The 6000-nt window shown below is 31.9% G+C and overlaps 1 protein-coding gene across 1 annotated transcript in view; it reads right to left on the reverse strand.

Annotated features, from left to right (window-relative positions):
- Nucleotides 1-5285, reverse strand: part of LOC143075455 (retinal-binding protein-like) — a 44324-nt gene extending 39039 nt beyond the window's left edge. The window contains exon 1 of the mRNA XM_076250864.1: nucleotides 5270-5285. The gene's annotated coding sequence lies outside the window, so the exon portion shown is untranslated. The remainder of the gene's footprint in view (nucleotides 1-5269) is intronic.
- Nucleotides 5286-6000: the final 715 nt, after the last annotated feature.

A 6000-nucleotide genomic window follows, 5' to 3' on the forward strand; every position in this document is an offset into this window, starting at 1 on the left:
ATGCATGTCATAACCCTGTACTTAAAAACGTCAAGTTTAATGTAAACTTTTTCTAAAAGGGTTATAGTTTTATTGTCACTTTTGACCTTGAGATTAAGACTTGGCCTTTTAAACACTGTTTATTCAGTATATAGGAAGTAAGCGTTTATTATTTATATATGCAAGACTTGGTATATAAACGGCAAGTGAATACACATATATCATGTATACATGATACACATATACCATGTGCACATGATACACATATACCATGTATACATGACACACATATACCATGTATAAACATGATATTAATAAATAATTAATGCAATAATCAATCAATGTTTTTTATAGCAAATATCCTTAATCTGTAAACCAAAATGTGACTTTTGTCTGACGTTAAATAGTGCGCGGGATCCATATTTCTAATATATGTGTAACACTCCCAAACGTGTCCTTCCCCACAAACGTGTCCGATTCCCCCAAACGTGTCTATTCTCCCCAAACGTGTCCTTAATATTCAATATTCCCCAAACGTGTCCGATTTCATAACCCCCAAACGTGCCCGATAATTGTTATTCGCAAAAACGTGTCCATTATTACACGCAAGAACGTCTCGCGTCTTTTAGCTCTAATACATGCATGTCCCAAATCAATAACGTTTACGGCAATTCTGTGATGGAGGACACAGTTGATGAAGTGGTCATTTCTTAGCGATTAGCATAAAAAATATTGCAAATTTAATCTGTAACATATGAATTGACCTTTCACTGAAATTTATTATTGTCCAGTTGCAAGTATTTCATGCTCATTTAGAGCAAACATACACATTCCCGTTTGAATGGTTTTACACTAGTAATTTTTGGGCCCTTTATAGCTTGTTGGTCGGTGTAAGCCAGGCTCCGTGTTGAAGGCCGTACATTGACCTATAATGGTTTACTTTTATAAATTGTTATTTGGATAGATAGTTGTCTCATTGGCGCTTATACCACATATTCCTATATCTATATAATTCTTGTACTGTTGAAGTAATCGTTTAATATGTAAATTATTTTGTACTAGGAAACTCCGTTGATGCCTTTTATATAAATACAAATATTGCACTTTTTTTTCAGCAGAATTTACTTCCTTTCATCATTTCTGATATTTTAAAAGCTCTTAAAATCATAAACTGGTTATCAGGGTTTTCAAAAAATTCTAGAATGATATCATGTTAGCAATAAATACATTTGTCATTTCTGGGCCTTTTGTAGCTGACCTATGCGGTAAGGGCTAGCTCATTGTTGAATGCCGTACAGTGACCTATACTAGTAGCTCTCGGTTAATTTCTGTGTCATTTATACTGTAGATAGGTTCTTTTATCAAACCGAGAATTTAAGATTGGACCTAAATTCTAATGAGACTATCACTAGTTGGGATTAAACCGATTTTTTATGACTACAGTAAAAGAAAAAAACGCGCCGAGAATAACACATTCTCCCTAGACGAGGTGTCCGACTTAATATCTTCACGTATTTATGATACTGACACGAAGGATAATTCCATTAACAAATTTTAAAAAATATGGACACATTTTGGGTATTGGGCATGTTTGGGTGTATTTTCATAAATTGACACATATGGGCGTTTATACAAATGACAAGCTTTGGCGCTGATTTACAACTAGACATGTTTTGCAGTTCAGTGATGTCGATGTAGACACGTTTGGGCGAATCGGACACGTTTGGGGGCTAGGACACGTTTCTGAGTGTCACATATGTATGTGTTAGTGTAGTAGAGTTGTGTGCGTCTGTACGTGTTACCAAAAGTCCAAAATCTGAAGTGCACTGAGGACCTTGGAAAGGAAAACACAACTTTTTTTTGTTACCGTTACGTTCAGAAGTTTGCATTTTAATTTTCAGTTCAACTCTAAGCCACTGTATCTATGTTAGTGTGAACGTGCTTCTGTGCATGTTTTAACAGGTGGTTGTTAAAAAAGTAGAATCATAAAAATATTAAACGCCGAGGAAAATTGAAAAAGGAAAGTCCATAATCAAATTACAAAATCAAAAACTCAAACACATCAAACGGGGAACAGCAGTCAGCATCGTGTTGTAATCTTCACATCAAACTCTTACTATCAATGTTGATCTATGTCAAACTTTAATATTAAAGAAAATATAACCATTAAGGGGGTAAAATGCTTCAGATATTGTGTGTAGATTTTCCAATACAAAGGTTGCAGATTTATTGCATGCAGTGTTATGGATATGAAAACAGATACTTAAGTAAATCAGTATACTTTGAATGACCAAAAACATGCAAAACAATACCGTATAATGTGTCCATTTGCTTTATTAACGAGGAAATAAAAAAACCAAACTCATCATGATACCAGGATTGAAGTTTTGTACGCCAGACACGTGATTTGTCCACAAAAGCCTCATCAGTTACGCTTAATTAAAAGAAAATAAAAGCACAAAAGAGGGACGAAAGAACCAAAGGGACAGTCAAACAAATAAAGTACGAAGATATAAAGAACCAAATTTTGGACCCAAAATACATAAAAACTTTGTCAAGTACAACTTAAATGTAAATTAACAATAATACCGAACTCTGAGGAAAATTCTAAACCTAAAAAGTCCCTAGGCAACTGAGGAGCCAAAAATTTCTAGAATTAAACTTTTTTTCTAAACCTGATTTTTGGGTTTTTATGACTGTAAAAAATAATTGGTGAAGAAAAAATCATACGGTAGTGCGCTTCTTTTTTTTTGCTACAGCCCTCTGAAAGTACCCAATTGTGGTGATTTTTCATCAATTTTTACCCATTTTTATGCTATTATTGTGAAAAAAATCACAGTTCCACAATTAAACTTTTTTTCATACTCTTAATAAAGATGAAGGGGACCAATCTGAATAAATTTAACTAATAAAAACTATAGGTAGGTGTTAATATAAGAAAGTTTTATCATATTTTGATCCTTTTGAGTGTCAAATTTACCATGTTGTCAATTTTAGAAATTTGTGATTTTTCTCTGTTTGAAGAACAAAATGCATATTTTTTCAACTTCCTTGTTATAAATGATTGAAAACATACATATCTAGGAAATTTGAAAAGAAAAAGTTATATGGGATGTTTATGTTTCTGGTAAAATCGTTTTTTTGTTCCCCTCACCCATTTTTCTCAAAATTTCACTCAAGAAGACTGACTTGATAAGTAATACAATTTGAAAATTTTATTACTCAAAAACTACTTATTTGAAATACACAATTCTTTCAACGAGTTAAGTTTGATTATGATAATTATCAAATTCATTGTTATTTTCCACTTCTTTCACATGTTTTGGAAATAATTCCAGAACGAAATTTCAATGAGACTGAACGAGACTGAAATGTCAGAAGAATACATCCTTAAATGAGGATATACGCCAACAAAAAAGAAAAAGTTTTATTGCCCACATGGTAAATAAAACGCAGACCTTCTAGAAACAATATAATGAAGTAGAAAACCAAACCATGGGAACAGATAGCAACAGTCAGTCCTCATATTGGCAAAATAAAAAAAGCACTAATGAAATTTTAGAATTTGCAAACAAAAATTTCATTAAATGAGAAAGATAATTTAAGCTTACATCCAGATAAGAACATGGATTATGAAAAACCAACCACATATGAACATGTACAAATGATGGGCATTGAACAACCAGCTTATTGCCGACAAAGTAAGCAAATGCAAAGCACAAGGGAAGATTGTAAAAAAAGTACAACAAAATATTTGGAGACATTCTCCTCTTATGAAGTCGTCAGTTCAATCGAACACTCGTTGTTGTTGTTGTTCGTAATGAAAAAACAAGACAAAAGCACTAGTTTGCAAGGACTTATGTGACTGGCCTTTTTATAAAGCTAAATGTCCATACCCACTATAACACGTGTTTTGATAGCTCGATACAATTCTCAAAAATACTAGGCAATTTCTTAATTCTTTTTCGAAGTATTAAAAAAACATTCTATTGTCGTCAAGATAGTTCGTTCCGACCATCTAACTAGCTATTACGTTATACAAAATTTGTTAAAATACCAAAATGTTAGTCATTTAAGTATTTAGATCTTATGACAAGTATTTAGATCTTATGACAAGTATTTAGATCTTATTAAAAGTGTTTAGATCTTATTGAAAGTATTTAGATCTTATTAAAAGTGTTTAGATCTTATAAAAAGTATTTAGATCTTATTAAAAGTGTTTAGATCTTATTAAAAGTGTTTAGATCTTATTAAAAGTGTTTAGATCTTAATGAAAGTGTTTAGATTTTATTAAAAGTGTTTAGATCTTATTGAAAGTGTTTAGATCTTATTAAAAGTGTTTAGATCTTATTGAAAGTGTTTAGATCTTATTAAAAGTATTTAGATCTTATTAAAAGTGTTTAGATCTTATTAAAAGTGTTTAGATTTTTTTAGATAGATAAGACATTTAGATAAAACCATCACTATTTTGATACGAACAGCCCCTCTGATCAGCTGATAAATTACAAAGCAGTAATTGTTTTTACACATGATACTCTTGATCTATCATTATTCGTTAGCTACCAATTTTCGTGGATTTCGTGGGTACAGGTGAACTACGATATTAAATTTTCAACGAATAACATACTTTCTATAGGCTTGTACACTTTGTAAATACAGCTGTTTCTCAAAACACACCTCTTTTGGGGAGTAATTGAATATTCATGGAAAAATAATTTTGTTTACATACTGGTTCCCAGTTATGCTCTCTGTGCTCCATATCGCAGAGACAGAAATTGGGAATGTTACCAGTAAATAAACACGTGCATATTGTTTACATTGAAATCTGTGGTAACCTTTCATTCGAGGTAGGGGTAGTTAAGAAAATTAGTGTAAGTTTAAACTCTGAGAAGTTCAGGGCATATAAACGTTGAAAATATGCCGCACAGCCCTATATTTTGACCTTTGAAAAAAATTGTGGTGCATATGAACTTTCAATTCTAGGATAAGATTTTTTTCAAAACTTCATAGTAAAAGTGGTACAGTTTTAGCCGTAACAGGAGTTCCTATGGGAAATTGCATTGTCAATATTTACAGAAATGCAACCTGTATACAGATCTCGACAAAACTACAAAATCAAATAGAAATACACACGAACATGCAAGTTTTCCTTAGTCCATAAAATTAATACCCATGAAAATAAATAAACCTACATTGATAAGGGAACGCAGATTATGTTTACATTAACTACTTACTAAATATTGGGACAAGTTAAATAAATGTATTGGAAGGAATAGCAATAAAATATTACCTTTCGCTTGCAACATCCTCGTAAATGTCATAATTCGTTGTGTAACGTTAATAAATGTATCCAACACATCTTTCTGACATTTCCGGTTTCTTAACTGCATTTATGGTAAGTTGATTAATGATGTTATAACCTTTAGATGTTTGATGGTTAGATGTACGCCCCTGTATAGAAGAATAAAATATCAATAGATTTTTAGAAAAGAAAATTCAAAGGACAATACAAACGTGAAAATCAATGGACAATTCGAACTCCCTTTAAATTCAAAGTGATATCCTTTGCAGGAAGACTGGGTAACATTATTTTCTGAATACTTCATAACTAAAATTATTTGGTTTTAACCCTTATATTCATAACTAGTTCAATAACAAGTTTTGCTACTTCATTTTGTGCGCAGAACACTAAAATGGTTTATGTTTCATTGCAAAGTGAAATTTAATTGAAAATTCGAGTCAAGAAAACGATTTATAATTAATTTATAAAATTTTAGAAGTAAAGGATATGTATATCGATACCCAAAGATAATTGTCAATCATGAAAATGCCAGCCGATTAACCCTTCACTTTTCCTCAATACTAGTCAGGAACATGACAGTTGTTTTCCAGTCGTGCGTTTAGTTGAATGTCCTAACTACACTTAAAACCGGATTTGTAATAACATGATCAACATGACGGGTTCCAGGATCTGCTTACCCTTCCGAAGCACCTGATATTACCCAAGTTTTTGGCGGGGTT

The sequence above is a fragment of the Mytilus galloprovincialis genome, chromosome 5, assembly GCF_965363235.1.
Source record: "Mytilus galloprovincialis chromosome 5, xbMytGall1.hap1.1, whole genome shotgun sequence".
NCBI classification, from domain to species: domain Eukaryota; kingdom Metazoa; phylum Mollusca; class Bivalvia; order Mytilida; family Mytilidae; genus Mytilus; species Mytilus galloprovincialis.